The following is a 13,963-nucleotide window of genomic DNA, read 5'->3' on the forward strand; positions in this document are numbered from 1 at the left end:
TTAAGAAAAAATGTTGGGGATTTTTTACCTCCCATAAAAAGTAAAAATAGAACACCCCAATAAATGAATACATAAATAAATAAATAAATAGCTCATCTGAGCATAATTGAGTAGGAAATAAAAGATGGAAAGAAGTTATCTTCTTTTTTCATGACCTCAGGTAACTGAACCAAATAAGCAAGGTACTTTTGAAATGTAATTAATAGTTACATGCTTGGGATATAAGAGTCAGAAAAAAAATGAGGATCTAGAAAATTGCTACTGATTGTGCACACCAGAAATTGCTTCATATATTTTCTATGATAATTATTTTTAGGAAACAGATGATTTTTCCCTGTAATTTCTATGAGTTCATTTCTACTGAGTAGGAAAAGAAAACTTTGTGTCCAACTCAGTCATTAACTTTTCATCTCTAATTTCAAAATCCTGTAACATAGGTCAAGAAGTCATTGAGTGCGGCGTCAGGAAGAGGACGATGAAAGCTATCTGAAAATTGTACTTGGTCAGGAATCTTGTCATTAATTTTGAATGACATTTCTAGCAGGGACATAAAGAATCACATTGATTCCCTTGTTAAGGATTCTATTGACTCAGTCTGTACTGAACTGTTCAGTCAGGTTTACTGTGAAGTTTGTTTGAAAGTATCTTCATCTCTGCAACAATATATTATTTAAAAATGTCAAGCTTGTTTTGCAGTCACTGGAATATAAATGTTTCAGAGTGAACTCCTTAAATGTACATAGAATACCTCCTTACTAATTTTCTTAAATTTAAATTATACATCAGGTCGCTCCTGGCAGAAGAATTCAATCATCTTTTTCTCCATTCCCTGAGTTTTGTTTTTCTCCTTTACTACCTCTCTTGATAACACTGACATAGCAATTTTAAATAATACTTGTTTCCATATTGAACTTTGAAAGAATAAAAATTTGTCTTCGTAGGCAAGGAAGATGAGAGTAATATTAGATATGAAAAAAATTAAATACTGCCTCTCAAAGGTAAAGAAGAGCCAAAGGAACATTAGCATATGTTGAATCTCAGAATTCTTACAAATTTCAAATTGAAATTTTAAAAAATTAACATATTTACTTTTAGCCAAAAAGTAAAAAAATTATTATGGGCCAGATGTCATAACAAATATCAACAATATAAGAAAAAGCAAAGGAACTTATTTTCCCAAGGGGGTATACAAAATCTACATAAATATGTACATATTAAAGTAAAACTTGACTTCTTTCTGTTTTTCATATATGTCATTAAATTTCCATCTCTGAGTCTTTGCACAGCCATTGACCATACCTGAAATGTCATGATGCAGTCACTACTTACCTCTGCCTCTCCAGCTCTCAAAAGCTCAGGAAATATTTTCCTCATGAAAATATGGAAATTTTCTTTTCTTCAACTGCCAGTGTTCTTCCTTCTAAATTTTATTTTTATCATTATGTTTGCATATAACTTTATGTTAAAGTTGTATATATGCTATCTCCTTGATTAAAATTTTAGATCATTAATTAGAAGTAAGGGTCATTTCATTTTCATTTCTATATTCCTAGCACCCAGAATAGTGACTGACAAAAGTAGTCAATAAGCACTTGTTGATTTATTGGTAGATTAAATCTATTTCTTCCTAGACCAAAATGCTATCCATTATTTTGTTAACATTCAATCAGTGCAGAAATTGTACTACCCACCCATTGATCCATTCTACAGGTCATAAAAGCAAAGGGAATTTCATATACTGGAGATTTAAGTTTTCAACCTTCCATTAGAGAGATTCAATGTACCTTTATCCTGGGATAGTAATGCAAGGTATCCTAAGTACTAAATTATTGTGGTTGTAAATATAATAAGACAATTAGATGTTTTTCTCAAACTACCTTTAAAGTTCAAATCCTATAGCTAAATAAAAAAGGATATTTTATATCAAGTGTTCACCATCAGGCTTAGACAAAAATCCATACCAAAATTCTCAGCAAGTGTTGTACCACTACCACTCTCAATTCCAATTTCCTTTGAAACCTTTACTTATTTCCATAGATATGCCAGATCTGGGTCATACTAGCTTAGAAAAGATTATAAAGTTTTCTAACCAAGCATTCCCACCTCAGAAATCAAATTGCTACACACTGGGTCTTATTGTTTTTTGGATTTTCTAGACTTATGGAAATCTTAATAATGCATATTAAATGTAAAGTTGTGTGCATACATTCTTTCCCCCAATCTAGTTGTTCAACATTTACTAACACCCCTGTATTGTTGTGTAAACACAGTTTCAGCTCAGCAGGAAAGCTGGCAAAGGTTCAGATAATGAAATCATCACCAAATTGGACAATTGAAGTTTATGGCAATAAAAATAATGAAAATGGTAATGGTAATACAAATTTTAAAGTACTTTAGGTTTTTCAAAATACTTTATATAAAAAGGGCTAGTGGAAACAATCAACAAGTTTATCAAGTTACAGGATACAAAAACCCACATGAATCATCAGCATTTCTATATATTTCCAACACAAATCAGCAGCAAGAGCTAGAAAGAGAAATCTCATTTAAAACCACCCTAGACAATATAAAGTATTTAGGAATTTATTTGCCAGGACAAACACAGGAATTATATGAACACAGCTACAAAAGACTTTCCACACAATTAAAACTAGATCTAAATAATTGGGAAAAAAACATTACTTGCTTGTGGGTAGGGTAAGCTAATATTATAAAAATTACAATTCTACCCCAATTAATTTACTTATTCAGTGCCATATCTATCAAACTACCAAAAAAACTTTTTACTGAATTAGAAAAAATTATAACAATGTTCATTTGGAAGAACAAAAGATCGAGAATATCAAGAGAAATAATGGAAAAAAAATGTGAAGGATGGGAGCCTAGCAGTGCCAGATATTTAACTATATTATAAAGCACTGGTCATCACAACAATGTGGTACTGGCTAAGAGAAAGAAGGAGGATCAAGGGAATAGACTAGGGGTAAATGACCTCAGCAAGATAGTGTATAATAAACCTAAAGATCCGAGCTTTTGGGACAAGAATCCACTATTTGAAAAAAAAACTGCTGGAAAAGTTGGAAAACTGAATGAGAGAGATTAGGTTTAGATCAGCATCTCACACCCTATACCAAGATAAATTCAGAATGGGTAAATGACTTAAATATAAAGAGGGAAATAATAAGTAAATTAGGTGAACATAGAATCATATGCCCATCAGCTCTATGGGAAAGGAAAGAATTTAAAACCAAGCAAGCGACAGAAAACATTACAAAATATAAAATAAATAACTTAATTATATTTAAATAATAATAAATAATTTAATTATATTAGATTAAAGTATTTTTTTTGTACAAACAAAACCAAAGCAACCAAAATTAGATGGGAAGCAAAAAAATGGGAAACAATCTTCATAACAAAATTCTCAAATGTATAAGGAACTGTCAATTGTACAAAAAGTAAAGCCATTCCCTAATTGTTAATTGGACAAGGGACATTAATAGGCAATTTTCATAAAGAAATCAACACTATCAATAAGCATATGAAAAAGTCTTCTAAATATCTCATAATTAGAGAAATGCAAATTATAACAACTCTGAGGTACCACCTTACAACTAGCAGATTGGCCAGTAGGGAAAGGAAAATAATAAATACTGGAGGGGTTGTGGCAAAATTGGGACACTAATATACAGCTGGTGGAGTTGTGAATTGATCCAACCACTCTAGAAGGCAGTTTGGGATGATGTCCAAAGTGCTTTAAAATACTGACTGCCCTCTAATCCTGTGATACCACTGCTGGGTTTGTATAGGGAAAAGTACTTCTACAAAAATATTCATAGCCATACTCTTTGTAATGACAAAAACCTGGAAAATGAGGAGATGTCCATCAATTGGGGAATGACAAAAAAAAATTGTTGTATTTGTTAGTGATTGTTGATACTGTATTATTGTGTTGAAAGGAATTATGAACTGGAGGAATTTCACATGAACTGGAAAGGCCTCCAGGAATTGATGCAGAGTGAAGGGAGCAGAACCAGGAGAATATTGTATAGAGACTGATACATTGTGGTACAATCAAATGTAATGGACTTCTTTAATAGTTGCAATGCAATGATCCAGGACAATACTGAGAAACTTATGAGAAAGAAGAATGCTATCCAACTCCAGAGAAATAACTATGGAAACATAAATGCAGAAGAAAAACATATGACTGATCACATGAGTTGATGAGCATATGATTGATGATATTAACTTTGAATGATCATTCTAATTCAAATATTAATGATATGAAAAATAGGTTTTTAACAATGATACCCAGTGGAATTGCTCATTGGCTGTGTGAGGGGGGTTGGAGAAGGGGAGGGAAAGAACATAAATCACATAACCATGGAAAATATTCTAAATTAATTAATCAATAAAAATTTTAAAATAAAAAAAATATTAAGATGGTTTTGAGTTCCAACAATAGAATGTAAGCTCCAGTCCCTCCTTGTAGGGAAGCATTTTTCCTTCTCTTCTTCCTTCCTTCCTTCCTTCCTTCCTTCCTTCCTTCCTTCCTTCCTTCCTTCCTTCCTTCCTTCCTTCCTTCATTCCTTCCTTCCTTCCTTCCTTCCTTTCCTTCCTTCCTTTTCTCTTTTATTTTGTTGTTCCTCATAACTAACACTGTGACTGGTACAGTAGAGATCTTAATACAATTATGTTGATTGATACCAATATGCAAAACGCTCACTTCAAGAAGGTTCACTGATAATGGAAATTGATATACATTTCATATCATCTTGGAATCAATTTGATTGCAATACAAGTAGAATTGTTCTTGATCCTGTCCTTCCTAAGGAGACTATTTTTGGTAATTTCCATATGTCATTAAGTTAACATGACAAAATAAAGAAAGTTTAAGCTTCTAAGCACAATAACAGCAGTACCAGAATTTGATTGACTATTACATTATAACTCTTATTATATAATATGAACTCAGAATTCTTCAGTAATTAGCCTGTCAAGTCAATTGTAACTCTTCATTAAAAATGAATGTAGGCAAAAATCAATCTCAAAATCTTAATTTCATTAGAACAGCACATTTTTACAGTTTATGCAGTTCACTGTTTCAAGATTGAGAAATGTGATCATTTGCTAATAGTAGGTTTCACCTCTGTTATTTTGATTATGTACCTGAGCAGCAAAATATAAAATTGCATTATACGTGAATGAGCATTTTGCATTGTTTATAATTGAGCATTAAAAAAAAAACTAATCTTAAATATAAGGTGTTCACTATGGCTTTGTTTGAGCATGGGCACAGATTTCCATACTCATTGAAAATTCTGAGTCCTTATCCTTGATGCCCAAAACACATTGATAATAGTATAATTCAATGCATCTCAAAGACTTTTTTACCTAACCAATAAGCACTTTGATAAATAAGTAAACATGGCTGAATTTTTTTCCCTTGCATTGTTGAAGTTAGATGAAGATAATAAAGAATTATCCTTAGGTCACTAGATCCTAAGTCAGATATCTAATTGATTGACTGCCTTAATATTCATAAAATGTCAGCCATTTTCAACTTTCTTCACAAATCACACTGAAAAAAATAGTCTTTGTACTCTACCTTCTTATGAATCAAGATAGAGATTGTAATAAAAGTTTAAAAATCAATTTGTTCTCTTCTTCCCTGACAAATCACCTCATCAATTGGGGAAAAACAATTACACAGAAAAAGAAGTCCATATGGACTTCAGAAGGCACTGGTATGAAATATTTAATCATACAATCACATGGCAAAAATGAACCTGAGTAGCCATTTAGTCAATCCTTCTGTCTTTAACACCAAACTCCAATATATAAGAACATATGCTATTTTAAAAGATCAACAAATTGGTAAATGCCACTGTTTTTTTTTGGTAGTTTCTGCTGAAGTTTTACAAACTTCACTGTGAGGAAAGAATTTCTTACCTCAAAAGGAGTAAAGTGACTCTGAGGTGTTATTAACATAATCGAATTAGAATCTTGGTTTTGATAAAGGCCTTGAGGGTATCATTAATTCCAACTTCTCACACAAAGCAACTCTACAAAGTATCCAGCTATGGTAGAGATTCTACTTAATTAAGCTTCTACTTAATTATTTTCACTGTCCAAGAGTTTACTATTAGGTAAGGCATCTCATTCCCTTTATGATGGGTTCTAATTTTGAGGTCACTTTTTATTTTGTTTTATTGAAGAAAAATCTGTCTTCATGTCAGGTCCAGGGATTATAAAGTACCCCAAAATGATGTTGGAAATGTAATGGAAAGATTACTACATTAGTGTCTCATGATCAGCTTTATATTCTTGACTTCTACTAACTAAAAGTATACTTTAGTATCTCTGGATTTGTTTCCTATCTGAAACAAGAAGAGTTTAGACAAGATGATCTCTAAGCTTTTATTTAGCTCTTAAATCCCATGATTCTCTGGTGTTTATGACTGCTGATCCTCTTGGTTCTGTTAGTAGGGATATTATCCATTGTGAGGAACACTATACTTCCATCAACAATTATAGTAGTATTCTTTGGAGACTAATTCACATAGTAATCTCATATTGAGGTCATGGTCAATAAAAATCTTAAGTCTTATTAGCATATATTCTTCTCAATGTATTCAGAATGAAAGAATATATGCTTGCATTTTACTTGTTGCTTGGCCTTTGATGAGTTTCATTTTTATTTCTTTTTTTCTTGTTTATAAAATTCATAGGTTGACCTAATTGTATGCTGTTTCTACACATAAATATATTATTGTTATTTATAGTATGTATACATATTTATACTACATATACATTTGTCTCTACAATAATTTTAGTCATGAAATTGTTGTTTTTCTTTTTACAACCTACATGCAGTGTTACTTTCATTTCTATTTAATTTTAGTTCATTGATTCCATACCAATCACTACATCTTATGACTATTGATTATTGTTTAAATATTATAGCATATTATGAGGCTGGACACTAATAGAAGTAGGGAGAAATGAGTCCTGCCCCCCCTCAAACTAGTCAGGATTATGTTTCAGTTAACTTTTACCTTGTGTCAAAAGATTTGGCAAGCAGCTATGAGCCTTTTAGGCAAGAAGAGTATAAAAGTAATCTTTAGAACTTTGTCAAAAAGTCACTGAGATCTCAGGGAATCTCTTTAACTCAGTCTGCCTAGGGCTTTGATCTACTTTCATCTTCTTGAAGAGTTTTTCATTGAGAAATTCTTTTTGCATTATGACATTTTGATCTATTTTTATTAAATGAATTATCTGTTTGAATCCTCAGGTAATCCACTACAACAGATGTATGTACAGCTATAGCATAGTTATCTCTCCCTTTGTTTGGTCTTCATATTTGATAAGCATGTTATCTTTATTCAAATCTCTGAGAATTATATTAAACAAAACAGGAACAAAGACAGAATTCTGTGGCACACTGCTAGAGTCATCCTAGAGATTGTATTTAGTACACTAATATTAATTGAATAGAGTTTGTAAAACTCTTACAAACCTATATAAATCTAATGACATGGTATATTAGAAAAACGACAATGTAAACTCATAAGACCTCACATATAGTGGATTCTTACCAACTATTTTAATTAAAATTCCATATAACATTTTATAACTGCTTTAAAGTTTCAATATCACTTCATTTTACTTCCTATATACATGTCCAAGTTGGTAATTTAAGGTGAAAATAAACATCTAATATACCTATCAAGTGATAAATATGTAGTATACTATATACTTTATGTCACATTAAATGTATACACATTTATACTGATATAGTTGTGTGCATATATTGTGGAGGTCGTCCCTTAGCATATACTCCATTTGAATGCATACAGATAGATTTTATCAATATCCTAAAAGACAAAGGGTTTAAGTGTTGCCTTGTCATCATAGACATACTGACTAGATGGCCAGAAGTTTTTCCTACCAAAAAGAACAACACACCATTTGTGGTCAAAAATCCTATTTTAAAAATCATACCTAGACTTGGGATTCCTACAAAATTGGACTCAAGACTATGGAAGTCACTTTACTCAATCATTATTAAATGAAATTTATAAAAATCTAGGAATACAAACAACATACCACACACCGTATTATCCCCAAAGTTCAGGGCAAGTGGAGAGATTAAATAGACATCAAAACATTGATAGGAAAATTTTGTGCAGAAACACACCAAAAATGGACAGACATTCTGCCATTAGTTCTGTTCTATCTTCGAACATGACCCAATGGAGATATGCACATCTCTCCATTATGGACATGCAATTTGGCAAGGAAGGACTTGCTTGCATTGCAGTGATAGGTGGAGATTGTCAATTAACAAAATATATACAAGCTTTACAAATAAGAATAGCGGAGTTGCATGAAATGGACTTGATACAACAAACAGTACCCCTGGATTACAATCTGCACAACATCAAACCAGGAGACATAGTATATTTAAAAACTTTCAGTAGAAAATTGGCTAAAGACAACATGGACTAGACCACATGAAGTATTGCATACTACCCCAACAGCTATAAAATTTCAGATAAAGACTCATGGTTTCACTGTTCCCATGTAAAACCAGAAAAATTCAACATCACTTTAACAGACATAGATAACTAGACAAAAGATAGTGCTGAAAAATGAAAACAAACACTGATTAACATAAAAAGTACACCACAAAGACACAATAGTGACACAATGTTTGAGACAACAAGATCCCAGCATTCAAGCATGCCACAGCAAGAAGATAACTTTCCAACCCAGAGTAAAACATCCAAGAGGAAAAGCATCCCAGAGGAAAAGCATCCCTGAGAAAAGGATTTTAAACCAGCTCAGACAAAAAGATTTTTAAAGCATCCCAGTGGAAAAGTATCAAGAAAACCTGCTAGAGAGAGGAAACAGAGGAAAAGCTGAAATGGACAGCTAAGACTTTGAACTCTGTAAAATTGTTTATATAAGAAGAGAACAGATGGGAAACGAGACTTTTATGTAAGACTGAGTATGTTGAAATAACAAAACAAAATTAATTTAACAAAGTAGGGAAATGGCATGCATCACTACATAATGTGGAAGAAAGAAGAGATCCATTAGTCAACATGAGAAGTGGAAATCTGAAGAAACTTGCTAAGTATTAATTCAACACAATACTATTAGACACAAAACACAAAATCAAAAACTGACATATTGGGATTCCTTATTTAAATGTCTGAAATTATATTTATGCAAAATGTAAATATGTATATAGTTAGTTCCATAAGGTCTTAGGCAAGAAAAAGGTCAACAGATATTTCGATTTGACTGACATCAGGATGCAGAACTATGTATATTATTGTATTATATGTAAATAATATCTATAAATAATGTATATACTACAATTAGGTTAGTAACAGTGATAGAGTCTGTAAGTATTTAGCGTAGTATGTATATATGTTGTACATAAGATTAGGTTATAGATTAGAGACTTAGATAATAATTATACTAAATAGGGAATATATTAGGAGTAAGTTAAGTTAAGCATAGTGTAGACAATTAGTTATACATCGGAATAGACTTAAGCTACATTTGCAGATAGTAAACTTTTAATTGTTTATTGTAAAGCTGATGCAGAAATTGTGTTTAATGGAAATATACATAGATAAAATAGTTTGCAAATAATAATAGATAGATAAAATAGGAAAACTGTTTCAGTTAACTTAGCAAGAGTAAGTAGTATTAGGACTAAAATTCAGATTATTTGTAATGGTTTTGTTCAAACATTTATTGTATTGAATTATTGTTAAAACCCTAAAAATACCCTTACCCACACTTTCCTGAATAGAATTCCTTAGAGTAGATAAAGTGAGCATAGAATAGTGATAGAGTAATTGAGGAGAGTTTATTATTTTTGGGGAAGTAGTTAGAAATTAAATTTAGTAATTGGTAACTATAATAAAAATAACTGACCTTGGGAAGGTCACGACATAAAAAGGGGACGATTGTGGAAAGGAAACTAAAACAAGTTCTGGACTTTCTGCCACTGACTTGGAACCAACAGCAGGTAGAGTGTTAGAGAGAAAAAATTGAAAAGACTGACAGTCGGTGGGGAAGGGTCAAGTGGGAGTGGCAGTTGGTCTTGTGACTCTACAGTTCCTTCCTGGTCTTGGAACTGGAAGGAGCTTTCTCCTGATCTCTGGATAGAAGCGGCTCTATTTTCCTGATTTTCCCAACTGTGTTCTCTCTCTGGATTCCTGTGATTGTGTCATCAACAAAAGAACTTAAGGGAAGCAGTTTGAACTGTAAGGCTGAACTTTAGGGGCATCAGCCTGAAGAGACAGGCCCACCAGCTCTAAAGATCAGAACTTTCTTCCTCTTCCTGTCTACTGCTAAGACTTTTGAAATTAAGAAAGCTAGCACAGATATAACATAGATAGGAATAAGAGAAACCCTTCACCTGCCTGTGAGGCCTGACCTCAGCTCAAAAGCTATGAGAGACTCAAACCTCATCTAGTGAATCCATCTTGCATCTTCCCTGATACTCTTCCAATCCAAGCTTGTTATTAAAATTCATCTACTTTGGATATCACAGTCAGGTAAGAGGACTAACATTTTAGCGGTCACAGAGGGAGCTGAACCTCAGAAGACTCATTCAACTATAAACTGTCCTTATTGGACCCCTGCTGGGCAACCTTGGTCAGGGGAGAAGCTGTCCATCAGGAGGGTCCATGGTCACCTGCTCTGGGGTATCTTTCACATCAATCTATAGAGAAGAAATCCCCTCATATTATGATAAGTGGCCCAATTCTCAGGAACCCCATTTTTCAAAAATAGCCTCTTGGCAGGCTGCATCTCTCTCCTTTTACCTCACCAGCAGCCATATTCCCTCTCTCCCTTCAACTTCTACATTTCCCTGCACAAAATCTTCAGTATCCCGTTTTTTAAACCCACACATTTTCTCTATTAATATTACATTATATAGGTACCTATATGTATATATGCAGTTATACACAGGTATGTATATATCTGTGTATCTCTATATATGTGTATAGATAGTAGATATGCAAATATCTGTATATATGTATGTATTTTTATGTATATATTTACATACATATACAGGTTTATGTATCTATGTATGTATGTGTCATCATGCTATAAATGCAAATGAATCTATATGTGTGTATGTGTACATTTTTTCTTTAAGAACATCTCTATTTTCCCTAAATTGCTAATAACATAATAGCTGCTCTTTGCATATTTGCCTTTAAGCATTTATGTAGCCACCTAAAAGATAACATATTTAAACTACTACCCTAGATTATTGATGTACATCATGTAAAGAAAAATCAATAACCTTTCTCAAGTCAAGAGCCATTGCAGTTGAGTTAGTAAACCTGATGAAATGTACATGTCAGCTGTATAGACTTTATATCATACTAGGTATCTTATGTTTACCTTTTTCCTTCATTATGGAGGAACTAGATTAGCCACTATCTAAATGTCTCTGACATTTATGTCTATATTTATGTAGACATAGATGATCAAAAATAATGATTTCATTGTTACAAGCTTGTTTTGATGTGGACATTCTCTCTATTCATGCTCTTAAGTAACCTAGTAACTTTGATTCATAAAGGGTGGTATGGGGCACTAGTATGTGTCTGATGCTGAATCCAATAATTTTGTAATCCTCCTGACAGTACTATGAGGTAGTTGCTCTTATACCCCCTGCTTTACACATGAGTAAAATGAGATTTAGAGAAGTGGAGTGAAGGTAATAAACCTTTATAGATTGCCCACTACCTGCTATGCACTGTGAAAGGTACTTTACAAATACCTCATTTAAATGATTTGGTTGGGACCATACATTTACTAAATGTTTTGGTCCAGATTCATACTCTTCCTTAGTTTAAGACCAGGATTCTATTTGTATGTGTCTCTGTGCTACCTATGGAAAGAGACAGCTGGGAGCTGGAATCAGTCTCATCTGCCTAGTAGAAAAATAATATGTAAATGAATTGATTATGGTTATAAACTGATTAGATACTCTGCTTGTTGTACTTACAATGTATCTTCAATTTAAATAAGTGAAGTTAAGCTCATAGTCAACTTCTCCTCAGGGGCAGGCTCAAGGACGCTAAGGAGACTCTTGTTATAAAAAAATAAACTATTTATTGAGAATATGGGGATATGAAAGAATTTCTAACTTTAAGGGATTGTAACTCCACCCAAAATAAAACTCCCTGGTTCCTCAAGGAACCACTTCTCCTGTTTTCACAGGCTACATTGATCCTTCCTGATATTACTAACCCAAATTTTCCCTATTCCACAATAAACTAACACTATTACTCTTACAACAAGTATATAATTCCCAACTTTGTCTACAATTTATAAAAAATACAGAAGGTCAGCTGGCTGATCTTTAGAAAGAACCAAGTTATGACTCTAAGTCTTAGCATACTTAGAGTACAAACCAAATACCAGGTCTTTCTTTAGTCTTCTCAGAGATAAAACAATCTATGAAACAGCACTAGATAGTCACTATCTTTTCCTAAGTTGGAAAAGGAAATCACTTATCTCCTTCAAGCTTTTCCTTCCTTTCTTTCTACCTTCAGTCAGTGAGGAGAGAAAAAAAAGATGTCACCTCCTCCCAGCACTCAGAGAGAGAACTGCCACTCCCAGAGAGCAACTGCCACAGAAAAACTATAACACCTACCCTACATAGTCAACATTTAAAACTGACACTGTCTTAGACATGTTTCAAACTCCAGTTTTCTCAAGCCAGCTTCTACATTTCTTAACTCTAAACTAATGTAACAAGACTTACTTTGTAATTTTATAATATATTTTATATAATATATAATGATTTTATATATATTATATATAATAAATTTATATGAATATAATCATAAATATATTATAATATATAATTAATATAATATAATTATATAATAAAAATATAATTTTATAAAGACTTACTTTATAATTTCACCCCTTCGTGCGTATGGAGAGAAAAAAAATCTCTCCCATATGCTTGCTATTCTATGTAATTCTAAAGCTATAATTAGCCCTATTATTATTATACCCCCCCAAAAAATAGTCTTAACCTTATGCTTATCTTATCCTTTTCATATTACTAAACCTTATCAGTACTAATCTGAACTAGGGATATTAATCAAAGAAAAGAAAATTTCAATGAAAACAAATAATCAATAAAAGCATAGATGCACAAATGCAAGTACAAAACATATGTTAAATGGGGGAGGAACACTGTTTATTAATATAGTCAAGTGATTGGATTTTTTCACCTCCAGATCTGAAAGGGTGACTCCCTCTGAGACAGAGAGCAAAATGACTACACTCTGACTTCCAGGTAAGCATGGTGGCAGTATAGACACGGGACACTTCTTCTCCTCAGCACCCACAGATAAAGACTTATTCAAAAAAACAAACAAACAAATTAAGCATTTTCATGAGAACAAAGGGACTCTACTCTTAGGCGCAGTATTGTGCGAGGAAGGTAAGTGGGATTCAGGCATTTCCACACTATAAGGGGGTGAAAAAGGTCCCATTCAAATGTGAGCTGATCTACCCTCCCCCACCCCACCTATGGAGTCAGAGTCAGAGCTAGCTTATGCCAGAATCAGTGAGTGAGCAAAGGGAACCTCTAGAGTGAGCACCTCTAGGTCCTTGAGAGTTGACTAAAACCACCAAAGACCTACCCCTGAGATCAGCTAAATCTGAAACCCTGGCAGGAGGGGGAGCACAGACCATAGGTGCTACCAGGAATGTAGTGCAGAGAAGAACCTGGAACAGTGGAGGCTGGGGAGATTTGAGAGCTTGCCTCAGGCAAAATCATTGCTCCATACACAGAGAACCTGCCCATCTCACTCAGATTTCTGACTAAAAAGGGAAGAAAAAATCTCCACAGTGATGACAAATTGTGTACAGGACCAACAAACACCCTCCGAGA

This window comes from Monodelphis domestica, chromosome 7 (genome assembly GCF_027887165.1).
Source record: "Monodelphis domestica isolate mMonDom1 chromosome 7, mMonDom1.pri, whole genome shotgun sequence".
Classification (NCBI taxonomy): domain Eukaryota; kingdom Metazoa; phylum Chordata; class Mammalia; order Didelphimorphia; family Didelphidae; genus Monodelphis; species Monodelphis domestica.